This window comes from Peromyscus leucopus, chromosome 2 (assembly GCF_004664715.2).
Source record: "Peromyscus leucopus breed LL Stock chromosome 2, UCI_PerLeu_2.1, whole genome shotgun sequence".
Lineage (NCBI taxonomy): Eukaryota > Metazoa > Chordata > Mammalia > Rodentia > Cricetidae > Peromyscus > Peromyscus leucopus.
The window spans coordinates 114,912,439-114,925,194 of record NC_051064.1 but is presented as its reverse complement, the minus strand read 5'-3'; positions in this window follow the sequence as shown (position 1 = coordinate 114,925,194).

Sequence of the window (12,756 nt, the reverse complement as noted above, 5' to 3'; positions counted from 1 at the left end):
TTCTGAGCACAGCACCAGCATGCCCATTCATATATCTGCAAATGTTCTCCTTCCTTCCTGTCTCATCTTTCTGCTTCCCGGAAACAGTTTCCTCAGAATAGCTACCCAAGTAAACTCCTAGGACCTAGTCTAGGGGCATACTGGAAAACAAGTCAAGTATCTTTGGGGAAAAAATCAGTCTTCCCCAGGTTTTTGTGAAATGATGGCAAAGCTGGGAGACTTTAGACCATCACCCCACCTCCCACCCACCCACACACACGCACAGGAAGTAAAACTGGTCCATCACCAAGTCTCAGCTCCATTTCTGGCCACATGGAGGGTCCTTGGGAGATGGTGCCAGACACAAGAAAAAAAATAATAATAGCAACAAAATACTTTTGAACTGGCCTCTGGTTGTGAGGTTTTATAATGCATATTTCTCCTGTCTTGATACCGACCATTAAGATAACCTGCCAACAGGCCAGGCCCTGTTCTACACAGAGAGTGCCCTAAGTTGGTCTATCTGGGATGCCTTACTCTCCAGCTAGACTCTGAGAACCAGGACATCTCTACTTCAGCTGTAATAATGGAGTCAAGGCAGTGGAAAGGTAAGAGTCACATGCTGGAATCAGGGTACCTGACTTCTGCTCCTAGAGCCCAAGATCTGAATACACAAAGGAGAATTCCAGTAACTGCTTGTTCATGGAATAGTGAGGTTGTGAGTGGAGACAGGATCAGGAGTAATCAATGAAATGGTGTAGCTAGAGGCTTACAGGTGAGGGTCAGCTCAGGGGAAAAAAATGAAGCCTTCCCGTGAGGGTGGGACACATTTAAGGTCCTACAGGGTGTCAGCAGTTACCAAGGTCCTATGAAATGGAAGATGTTGCAAAGGTGATGAGCAAGCCAACTTTGACATGGGTGGAGCTGGAGGACAGCAGACATTGGGAATCCTGTGTCTGCCCCAAGGTCTTGGGTGGATCTACCAATGGCCCACAAATTGCCCTCGTGTGTGTGTGTGTGTGTGTGTGTGTGTGTGTGTGTGTGTGTGTGTGTCTGTGTCTGTGTCTGTGTGTCTATGTATGTGTGTCTGTTTGTGACTGTGTGTGTCTGTGTGTCTGTGTGTGTATGGGTCTCTGTGTATCTGTGTGTGTCTGTGTGTCCTGTGTGTGTGTCTGTGTGTGTGTATGTCTGTGTGTGTCTATGCATGTGTGTCTGTGTTTGTGACTGTGTGTGTCTGTGTGTCTGTATGTGTATGGGTCTCTGTGTATCTGTGTGTGTGTGTGTCTGTGTCTCTGTGTGTGTGTCTGTGGGTGTGTCTATGTCTCTGTGTGTATTGTTTGTCTCACTTTCACCATCTAGAGTTCCTCCCACTAAACCATCCTTCCTCTGTCTTGTTCATGTGGCCCCTCCTGCCTAGAATACTCAACTCCTGACCTTTTCCCCTGGGCCTCCTAACACCTGCTCATCTCAGGAACCATCTCTTCCAATGACTTACTGATGCCTCTTACCTAGAGTTCTGGGTCCCTCTGAGTCCCCACATGCTGTGTTATTTCAACTATAAGAACCTCATGCTAGTGTTACAATTTCTTTTCATCTCTTCTTTGCCATAGATAAATGCTCTTTAAAGGTGGGCACTGGGCTCACCCAGGGATCACATATGCCAGGAAACTTAGTAAGTGCTCAAAAAATACCCAGTGAATGAATGAATATTAAATTATGAGATATATTTAAATTAATTCATGAATTCACTACACAGTATTTTGCCTGTTATTTCCTGATTCCTAGCCATAACCAAGAGCAGTAGAAGCAGCTGTCTCTACAGTCTTCCAGATTCCACAATCATGCTGGGCATGAAGTCTCATTAATTCCTACAACTCCTAGAGGAAGGTAGGCAAGTCTTAGCATCTTTCCAGAGAGGCTGGCCACTCCCATGTGAGCTGCAGGACAGCACAAGGGAAATTCAAAGGGGAAGGGCACCTTCACATTCAGAATGCCAGTGTATTTGGAGACACATCAGTTACCAATGAAAGCTATTTTAAGAGTGATGAGTGAGCCAGCTTTGATATAGATGGGGCTGGAGGAATGGACATTTTGGAATCCTGCATCCACCCCAAAGTCTTGGGTAGGTCTACCATGGGCACACACATCACCTTCACATGCCCGTCATTTGTAGATCAGACTCCAAAGTGACACATCAGCCTCCTAAACTACTATGCTTCTGTGTCCACTTTACAACCATGTCACCTTACCATAGCTTGCTCTTCTAGCGAGGTTCCATTCTCAGGCTCAGTTCTCAGGCTCTGCCTGTTTATCTGTGAGTGGACAAGAAGTCACTTAGTCTATATTATATGGTATTTCAGCACTGTTGTAGCCTTCAGTATGTACAGTGTGTGTGTGTTGAACGATGATTTAAAAAAGACACTCTACCAGCTAACTTGAAAGGAAACTGCTTGTCCATCATGCCAGCTGGCAGCCCTCCTTGCAACCACTTAGGGGTCCTTGCTTCAATTCACCTCCTCTAGCTGCCAGAGAAGAGATGAAAGTCCAGGGGCCAAAGCTGGCGTCCTTGCTTGACTTTGTTACTTGTTTTGTGATGCTCCTGCCATACTTCAATACCTCCATCCCTTAATCAAGGTGAGTATAAAGTTTTGATGGTTTCGATCTTGACACCGTGTATTTCTGACTTGATTCCACACATCAAGAGAGCAGAGCCCATGAGTGGATTGGTGGCTGGGAGGTGAATAGTGCAAGCCTCATGACAGCCTGAATGGTAGCAGCACACACAGCATCACAGTGGAGTCATTTACACAGCGGAAATGGCTTTGCCACGAGCAATAAGAACATTAAGCAGGAGCTTTGCACTGTGACGGGACAGTTTCAGAACAAATAGTGTGCTTCAAAGTATCAAGAAAAAAATGTTTTTAAAGTGGCCGAGCCACAAAAAGCACTCAGTTTTAACATGGGAGACTTACAGCGATGTCCCCAAGTGTAAGAGTTCGCATCAGTCAGAAGAGGGGGGAAGCTGCTGGAAGGCCAGGCAAAGCGGTATAGGTTTTCCATTAACCTGGAGGAAATCCACTCTAGACCTCCAACAGTGAGATGACTATAATTTTCTCCTTTCTCCAGGGTAAAAAGTTGGGAGAACTTTAAAGGTTATATATAAATATAAATCCTAGTGACTTAAATTGAGGTAGTTACAGTTTATGTTCATATTTCAAAATCAAATCTCAGCTTTAGCTCAGATTCACAGAGTAGAAATGTCAGACTTTTTACTGTGATCTTATATTAAATCTACCGCTTTTGCTGAAAGGGAAAAAGGAACACTCTATGCCTTGCCTCTTGAGTAGAATGTCAAGCACTGGCCTATCTCTTAGTGTGGTCTGCATATAAATTTCAGAATTACAGATGTTTGGAATGGGAGGTCCTCTCAGAGGCCCCTGCTCTAGCCCTTCTGTTCTCCCAGCCTGGGCCAGAGCTTTTCTGACATCTTCCCCAGCTCTGTTCCAAGCCACTGTTGACACAGCTCCTGTGAGGGGGTTGACGGCCTCCTGAGGGTCAGCATCCATCACTGAGGTCACACCATCGGTGGAAAGTTCTTCCATTTTATCAGCTAAATTTGTAATTTTCCACCAAAGCAAACAATAGGGGGAAAAAAGAGCTCAAGTGAATCATCTATTCCAAAATTAGATCTAAACTATCGGTGATTTCTTCTTGAAATCCAGGAATCTGGAAACCTGATGTGGAAGTACACGTTTATCTGAGATTAGAAGTATAGGGGCAGAAGAAAACTGATCGCTTAAAAACCTCCTTAGTCACTCTACAGGGGGCATGTGCCCACCATTCCTCTAGTGTAGCCGTCAGCCTCACTAAGAGATGTTATCTTTTACAAAGAAGCAGAGCCTGAGAGCTGAAGGAATGCATCCTGCCAAGCCCTGCCTCTGAGCTGCCATGCTAGTCCTTGAAATGGGATCTCTCTCCACACATTCAGCCCATCCCCACTGTGCACCCACTCTCAGCACATCCTTTATGGATGCTCTTCTTTGCCAGGTTTTTGTGATAAGTGTGAAAGGCACATATTGGCATTATAGTGAAAATATAGGTCAGACAAATAAAGATAGCAGACACTGAAAGTAAAAACAAAACACCTTGCTAATGCAGAAAAACAAAAACAACAAACTACCCAGCAGAATTAGGAAATCTTCCATGGGAAAAATATTTATCTTGGATTTTGACATTGTACACTTTGTGAGATTTCTATGCAACAAACAGAATGAATTGCATTCAACTCCAGGTTGGGGGTGCATTACAAAGTGCAAAGTAAGACAAGTAAGTATAAGGACATGCATTGGGGGGGTGCAATGAAGTAGTTGATGTGGGTGACACACAGAGGGAAGAGAATAAACCAGATGTGCCTGGAGAGGAGGAAGCCATGGCACTAATGACTGTGGCATACAGCATGATGCATGATGCTGCAAGAGTGGGATAGTAACAGAGATAGTAAAGGAAATGAATATCCAGGCAGCATCTTATTTGTTTAGAAATACTATTCTGGCAGCAGGGAGAATTATAGAGTCCGATGTTACTATGGGACAGGAATTTTTTAGGCTATTACAGTATCATGGGAAAGAATAAAGGAGCATATCAACACATGCTTGACAAACAACATGTAGTATATCCACAGAGTACCATGAAGCCATGAAAAGGAATGAACTTGTGCTATACATTACAGTATAAATAGACTTTTAAAATACCATGCTTGCTGTAAGAAGCCAGACACGTATTACATGATTTCACTTACACACGGTACATAAGATAGATAAAGTCAGAGAAGTTGTCACAGGTGTCAGAGAGAGGGGACACATTGTGTGTTGAGGAGACACAAAGGTATCGTGATGGGTAAAGTTTCAGCCATGGGCAAAAAGGGAGAATTTGACTTCCATCATAAGCTGAGCTACACTATTTGTTATCATTCAGTAAAAATAACAATAGTATACTACTTCATTCTATACCCAATTAATAAGTAAATTTTATTTACAAATTCATGTTTTGGTTTGGTTTGGTTTGGTTTTGGTTTTTTAAAACAGGGTTTCTTTGTGTAGCTTTGTGCCTTTCCTGGAACTCACTTGGTAGTCTAGGCTGGCTTCAAACTCACAGAGATCCACCTGGCTCTGCCTCCCGCGTGCTGGGATTAAAGGCATGTGCCACCACCGCCCAGCAAAATTCATGTTTTAATGTGTCAGCTAAAAGTGAAAAAAAATGAAAATAAAAATTAAGAATTAGTACAAGTAACAAAAAGATATCTTCCTTTGAATAGATTGGGGCAGCTGTAGGGGAGAGGAGGCAGGAAGAACTGAATTAAATGGAGTTTTCCCAAGCAATCCATGGACTCAGTGAGCAGTGGAGAGGATGAGAATAACTCAGTCTTTGGTCCTGAAAAGTGGACAGCTTTATCCTCAGAGATGCAGGGTGTAGATCTGGTCTTGATAGAGAAGAAAAACATTTACAAGTTCACACATGAGCTCATTGATTCTTAGGTACTGCAAGGACTACACTGGCATCGGCAAACAGTTACTTGTGTATCCTAGAGCTTGGTGATGGGGTCAAAGCTGTAACTGTCTTTATGAACTTTACTTGGGAAAAGCACTACACTTAGCTCTGGATCTGTAGCTCTGTAGAAAGAGGTGGCGATGTCCCTTGGTGATGTAGCAATTTGAAGAATGGAGAGATACCTCAGACATTATCCTGGAGAGGAATTGGAAGAGGAGGAGGTAGGTGGAGCTTGTCTGTGTCGAACCACACTTCCAATGGGTTTGTATCACATGTACTATAGTAAAACTTGGTGAGGAGTGGGAGTCATGAAGACACTGGGGGTGTGTCACCAGATTCTCCAAGAAAAGATCTGGAGGGGCTGGAGAGATGGATCAGTTCCGAAGAACCCTGGCTACTCCTCCAGATAACCTGAGCTCAATTCCTAGCACTCAAAACTTCAGTTCCAGAGGATCCATCCCCCTCTTCTGGCCTCCTTTGGGTACTGCACATTCATACATACAGGTAAAATGTTCATCTATATAAAATTTAATTTAATTTAAAAAGGAAAAGAGAAGACCTGGAGCAGTGGGTACCAGCAGTTCTACACAAAGGCAGCCACCACCTACCAGCCTGGTCAGCTTCAGAGCCTCCGTATAGAGGACTCACCATATGGAAAGCAGCCCAAATTTCAGAGACTAATAAATACAAAGACACTGGCCACTTCAGCTTCACAAAGCAGCTCAGGTGTGCCAAAGATCGGGGGGGGGGGGGATTTGGTCAAGGTCATTGTCAAACCTGGATCTCAGTTTGACACCATTACCCATTCCTTTACACTTTTCTCCCCAACACTGGGAAGGATCCAGAACTATTCCCTAGTTAGCATCCTTTATTCCCACTGCAGTCTCAATGGTTGGGATGGGACCAGAATGGGGAACCAGGCTCCTTCGTCTCTTCATCCGCCTATGTGTAATACTTGCTGTCATCCCATGCTATGCCCCTGTGCTCTCTGAAGATAGGCTCCAGCTGAACCATAAACCTCTCCATTTCCTTCACATTGTGGTGAGCAGCTGATGGCTGTTTTCTGTTTTTCAAGACAGAGTAGTAATAGACTTCAATTAACCCAGTCAAGCAAATAACAAAAAGACTATCATGTGTCCTACACGGAACTCCTTCCAGCTTACCCTACAGACTCCACAGCAGAAACCATTAAGCCTTGTGTGTTTTATTTTCTCTCTGCTGCACTCCTGAAGTGTTTGCTGATATTTGAAGCCTGGTAATAATTGTTGTCCCCTAGCTATGTTTCTGAATCTTCAGCCAAGTTCATGGTCATCCCATTTTTCTGAGTCAGACAATCCAATCAACTAGCCAGTTCTAAATAGCCTTGCTTCTAGATATAAAAGAGGAAGGAAAGAAACAAAACCACCTCTTCAAGCTTCAGGGCCTCAGAACTGTTAGGAAACTGTGACCACGCAGTGTCACTAATCAAAATAAATATATTTGGGAATTCTGTGCAAGAGCATGCATGGATAAAATGAGCCAAGATTGGGGAAGGAGTTCCCTTTCAGAATCTTTTAGGGGGATTTGATTATTTTAATTTTCTTTCGCTTGTTTTTGTCTTTGAATCAAGGTCAGCTAAGCACAGCATATCTTTTAAATTAATCTTGTCTCATGTATCTTAAGAAAGGTAAAGATGCACAAACTCTTATAAATAGAAAAGAAATTTCAAATGAATTAATAAGTTATAGTTGTAGCTCTCTGATTAACAGAGGTCAAAATCTACAGAGCCCTTACTGTGTGACAGCCACCATGCAAAACAATTTCTATGTGAATCCCCATGTTTTATCCTCTCCATGGTATGCAGGGCCTCAGCACACGGCAGCAATGGACAGCTTGAATTTGCAGTGAATTCAGGCAGTGAATGTAGTAGCCCTGGAGTTTAACATTATTTCCTTTTTTCAGATCAGGGACAAGAGAAAAAGACCAGATGGCCAACAACTCACACTGTCTGGAGAAATCTGAAGGTTCTGAAGAAGCATACTACTATTCCTATAAAACTGTAAGAAAAAAGAATTTAATGGTTGTGGCCAGATAGATAGGACTGGGTTAATAACCTGACTCTAAGGCTACTCTATAACATACATAGAAAATTTGGAGAGGAAAGTCAAGTTCTGAAATAATATGCACCATCAGCCAAGAAAAGATGAACATCAAAAATGTGAATGGGAAAAATAAAAATTATAGCTCCTCTTCTCTTAATTCTCCCCAACTGAGGCATAACAGCTTTTCTCAAAAACATCTGTGATGGTGTGGACACTCATGCAGAGGTTTTCAGAGAACATGATGAAAGGTGCATCACTGTTGAGAATAAAGGGGTGATCTATTTTTGCACTCTCCAAGCCCAAGTCTGGGTTTTAATAGTTATATTAAAGACCTGCAATCGCTACCACATGTGTTGTCATTAGTGGCCTTGTTGTAAACATCCACATGGAGCAAGAATTCAGGTGTCATGTCCCCCCACACTTTGGGAGTTTCAGAAAGCCCGCAGCCTCTCCTGATCCCATGTCACCTTGCATGCTGAAATATTCTGCAGTGTCTCCAGTCTGCTTTCCCACCACCTGACAAAGCGTCACAAAAGAGAAGGGAACAAAATGAACTTGCACTGAGAACAAGATGCTGCCTCCATAAACACCAGGAAGGGAAACAAAATGAACAGCCGGGACATATGGCAGTGAGCTGACGGCGTCCAGAAATGAGTTCCACACGAACAACAAGGAACATCTTGAAATGCTTCAGACATATGTGTTTTGGGGAGAAGACTGAAGTGTTTCATAATAAAAGCAGGACAAAGTGAACTGGGAGTGCCGAATAAAGTTTTAATTAAAAATGAGTTTCTAGCCTTCAATGTGAATATGCAATATGGTTCACAGATGGGTTTTTATATTTAAGTCTTATCCAAACCAAAAAAGGAATGTGAGGCAAATAAAGCTTCTGAAAATGGCATGGAGGCTGAAATGTATGTAAACAGTAGAAAGTTCTGGAACAAACAAACAAGGAAGGAAGAGCAACCCTTCTGTCAGCCACTTTGTTCTTGCACACTACATAAACCGATCACATGACTTACTTTGGTGCAAGCACACTTTTTCCAAGTTTAAATATATAACTAGGAAACCACCTAATACCCAGCAATGGTGAATTGTTAAATTACTTTAAGATATAACAAGGCAATAGCAGAGAGCCAGTTCTTGTATCATTTTAGAAAAAATAAAGAAAATGTTAAAATGAGTATGTACATTAAAGTGGTAAGATACAATATCTGCAAAAAGAAAACTGAATTTTGTAACAATATATAGAATTTTGCAGAATTTGCAAGAATATCTCCAAATTACTCACTGTTTTTTGTTTGTTCCCTTGTTTGCATTTACACCAGTTTCTGCACTAACCTTGATTGGTCCTTTTATTTTACTCATCTTGAGGTGTGGCTTGTTCTTGTTTTTTGGAGGCTCTAAGATACATCATTAAGCTGTTTATTTAAGATCTCTCAAGGTTTGTTTTTTTTTTTTTTTTCTTTTTAAAAAAATATAAGTACTCATAGGTATAACTTTCCCTCTTAGTATTGCTTTCATTGTGAGGGTATGTGAGTGTATTTCCTGAAAGGATTAAAGACTCTACCCAGAGTTCACAGTACCTCCTGACAGTAGCTCAGATAGAAAGAGGTCTGAGGAAGAGCAGGGCTGGTTTGACCTGCCTGCCTTTGTTCCTTGTTGGTGAGTGCATCTACTTTGTTGTTACTAGTGCTGCTGCCATCCTTGGTTGACATCAGAATACAAGTTCTTTAGCCTTCCTACATGACCTTCCAACATGAAGGTCATCAGCAATCCAGAAGTCCTTCAGAACCAGACCGACACTGGTGATGCACCTGTCCTTGTGGACTAAGCAGTTCCTGAGTTCTCAGCCTCCTCTGTGTGCAGCAGTCACTTTCAGACTACTCAGCCTGTATTATGGAAGCCAGCCTAATAAATACCTTTGTACTGGAATCATCTGTCAGTTCTGCCCATCTAGAGAACCCACACTAATTAAGGTTGTGTGTAGGAAGGATAGTAAAGAGTACAGCTGTATAGCAGTTTTCTCAGAGGCTAAGCCTTTCATCTCAGAGGGAAACTTTTAAGACATAGCATGTAAAGGGAAAGTAAACTAAGAGGACATTTTAGGGTATCTCGTTTACAAGGAGGTAAAGCAACAGGATGTTCTAGGATAAGGTAAAGCACTTCATCCTGCAGGAAATTTCCATTAAAAGAAAAGTAAATAACTCAAAATACCTTCAGGAAATACCTGAAACTGAGCAGATTTGCTAGCCTTCTGCATTCTCCAAGTGAATATAAGCAGTAAGGGTGCTGACTCACTCTCAGATGAGCCAAGCTGCAGAACATTCTGAGACCAGCCAAGCAGCCTGAAAGAGGTAGAGACAAACCAAACTACCTAGAGAAACCAAGCCCCACTAAGCTGCCTGGGAGAGAAGGACACTCTCCAACCTATTGGGCTGCTTCAGGTTTCTAGTTTTGGTGAGCTGTCACCCACGTTGGAGTGGGCTTCAGTGATGCAGCCATCTTTGAGTCATTTCTGCTCCTGTAAGTAACCTGCCGTCCATATTCCTGTAAGTAACCCCAGTAAAGCTCTCTGGCTGTCCTCAGTTCCTTATCTGGGGTAAGTAGATGTGTGTATGTTGCATCTCCTCAGAACAAGTCTATCACAATAAGTACTCAGTAGTAGAATGGGGGAACTAGACAACAGTCCTACAGCCTAAAGGAGTACCATATATAATAACTCAAGATCATTGCAAGAGATATATTTTCATTTGCAAGCCGGCAAAATGAAAATATATACAATATAAAAACAATTTTTAAATGTAAAAAAATATACTAGAGTATATTAGATTTTAAAAGTTACATCAACATTTCTTCCTTGGTGGGATAGGTTTTACCTTCTGTCCTTGTGACATTTTGTATAGTGAACTGCGCTGCTGAAGGTTTACATACAATTTTACATTTCACCTCACACCAGTTATAACAGATTCGGGGTACATATGGTCCCAGTGGGTTGCTTGTATCAGAACTGCACTGAATCAGCAGCATGTCTCTCAGTTCTCTCCTCCACCTATCTAGTTCAGCAACACTGTAGGAGAAGAAAGCCCTTCTAGAGGGTTCCCGCTGACCTCTGCAGTGGCCTGGAGGAAGCCTGTTCCTACTTCCCAGTGTCATACTTGAGGCCCCTTGCCTTAAGCTTATAGAGGTGTATAGGGCCCTTGGTTCCACAGCTCAGGGCTCATAGCTATTCATCAGCCTCTTCTGTGGTCCTGCTGTTGGAGGAGGAAAGGGTGTAAGCCATTGTCAGGTGCTTCCTAATGACATTAGCTATGCCCCATGCTCTGCTTTAAATCTTCAGCTCCCAGGAATCCCCACCAAGGGAGTATCCATCCTTGGTGGTACAGCTGGCTGTTCCGCAGCTCCGCTATGTGAATGTGTGAGGGGACGAACTTCTCAATGGTCTCCACTGACTCTATAGGCAATACTTGTGCTGTGTTCCACATACCAGTTCCCAGTTTTCCCTGACTACTTCCTTGGACAAATCTACCTAGCTTGATAAATTCATTCACAACTATCATGCTTTGTAGGGACAGGGACTGGGTAGATTATCCAGAGACTTTTCAGTCATTAAATTATATCAGTGAGAGTTCTAATCTGCCATCTTACTTGGAAATCCACTTAATAAATTCTTTACAAGTGAAGTTTTAGGTCATTGGAAATGTTTGCTGTAAAACTCAGCTCTGTCATTCATGAAGGCCTGTCTTCTCCATCTTGCAAGTATCTGCATCTTCAGAACTGTGAGTTATAATCAAACAGCATATCACCACAAAGTGCAGTCATGAATAATGGCCTCATGGAAGCTGCACCATGGAGTTCCTCAAAGGTACAAATAAGATTGAATATTTATTTAGAAAATGCTGATACATGTTTATTGGAAAATATTTTTATTAATTTTGGGGATCTAAGAAATGGTGCCTATATTCCATACAGTTTCATTCTTGGTCCAAAGCAAGAAGGATGAATACCCAAAGTTTACAGAATATATACAATGAATGATACTTTCTGTTTAATAAAAATACAGGCACCTTACAGATCATAATGTAACAAGAATCTGGGTATGCTATTCTTTTTATTCTTTAAAGAAAAAATTAAACCAAACATTAAAATCTATCTAAAGCCATTGCTGTGCATTCAAACATTCAAACAGCAGGGGTTTAAGTTGAAAACCTTTGGCAATGAGTTCAGGGTTTATTGTCAGAAAGTACTTTTATATTACCAATATTTATTCTTAAAAGTAGTTCACCTGAGGTTTGAGGTTTTGTTTTTGTTTTTGTTTTTAGATTTTTAAAAGATGAATTAAAAGTCAGTTCAGGAAGTATTTATTACAAGGGTTTTTGGAAGTTCCATTTCATTCAGAAGCCATATTTATTGTGAATACTCTGATGTTTTTCTTCATATGAAATTTCAGATAAGGGATCACCTTGTTGCCTACTACATGGAGCTCAAAACTCATAACTTTGGCTTTAATTTGTCCTTTGGGATGTCAGACACACCTGAAAAATGATACTATGAGAATGAAATATCATTGTTTAAATGCCCAAAGGTATTTTTGGAAAGAAAAAATTCTCAAATGATCTATAGGCATCAGAAAAATTTGGATGGAATTCAATATATATTTCAACCATGCCTTGGGCCCAATCTCACCATTTACCTTTATCTTCTAACCATACTGTATTTTCTCAGCTCCTAAATATACCGTGTTTCTTTGTGACTCTAAGAAAACTCAAAAACCCTGTCTCTCCTCTCTGATAAAAAAAAATCATCCTTTAAGATGAAAATGAATAACTGATTATCTGTGATTCCTTCATTCATTAAGGAAGTGGTAGCATCCACGGTCATCTTCTAAAGTATCCACCTAAACATCTTCAACATACATTGCTTATGTTTCATAGACTCCTAGTTCATTTAACCTTTATAAAATTGATCTACTCTTTGAAAATTTCATACATTTACACAATACATTCTGGTCCTATTCAGTCTCATTCATTATCCCTTTCCCTAATGCACCAGCCCCCCACCTCTCCCAACAAGTCCCCTTCACACTACTTTATTTTTGTTTCTGTTTTTTGATCCACTGAATTTAATCAGGGACTCCTGATGGGGTGTG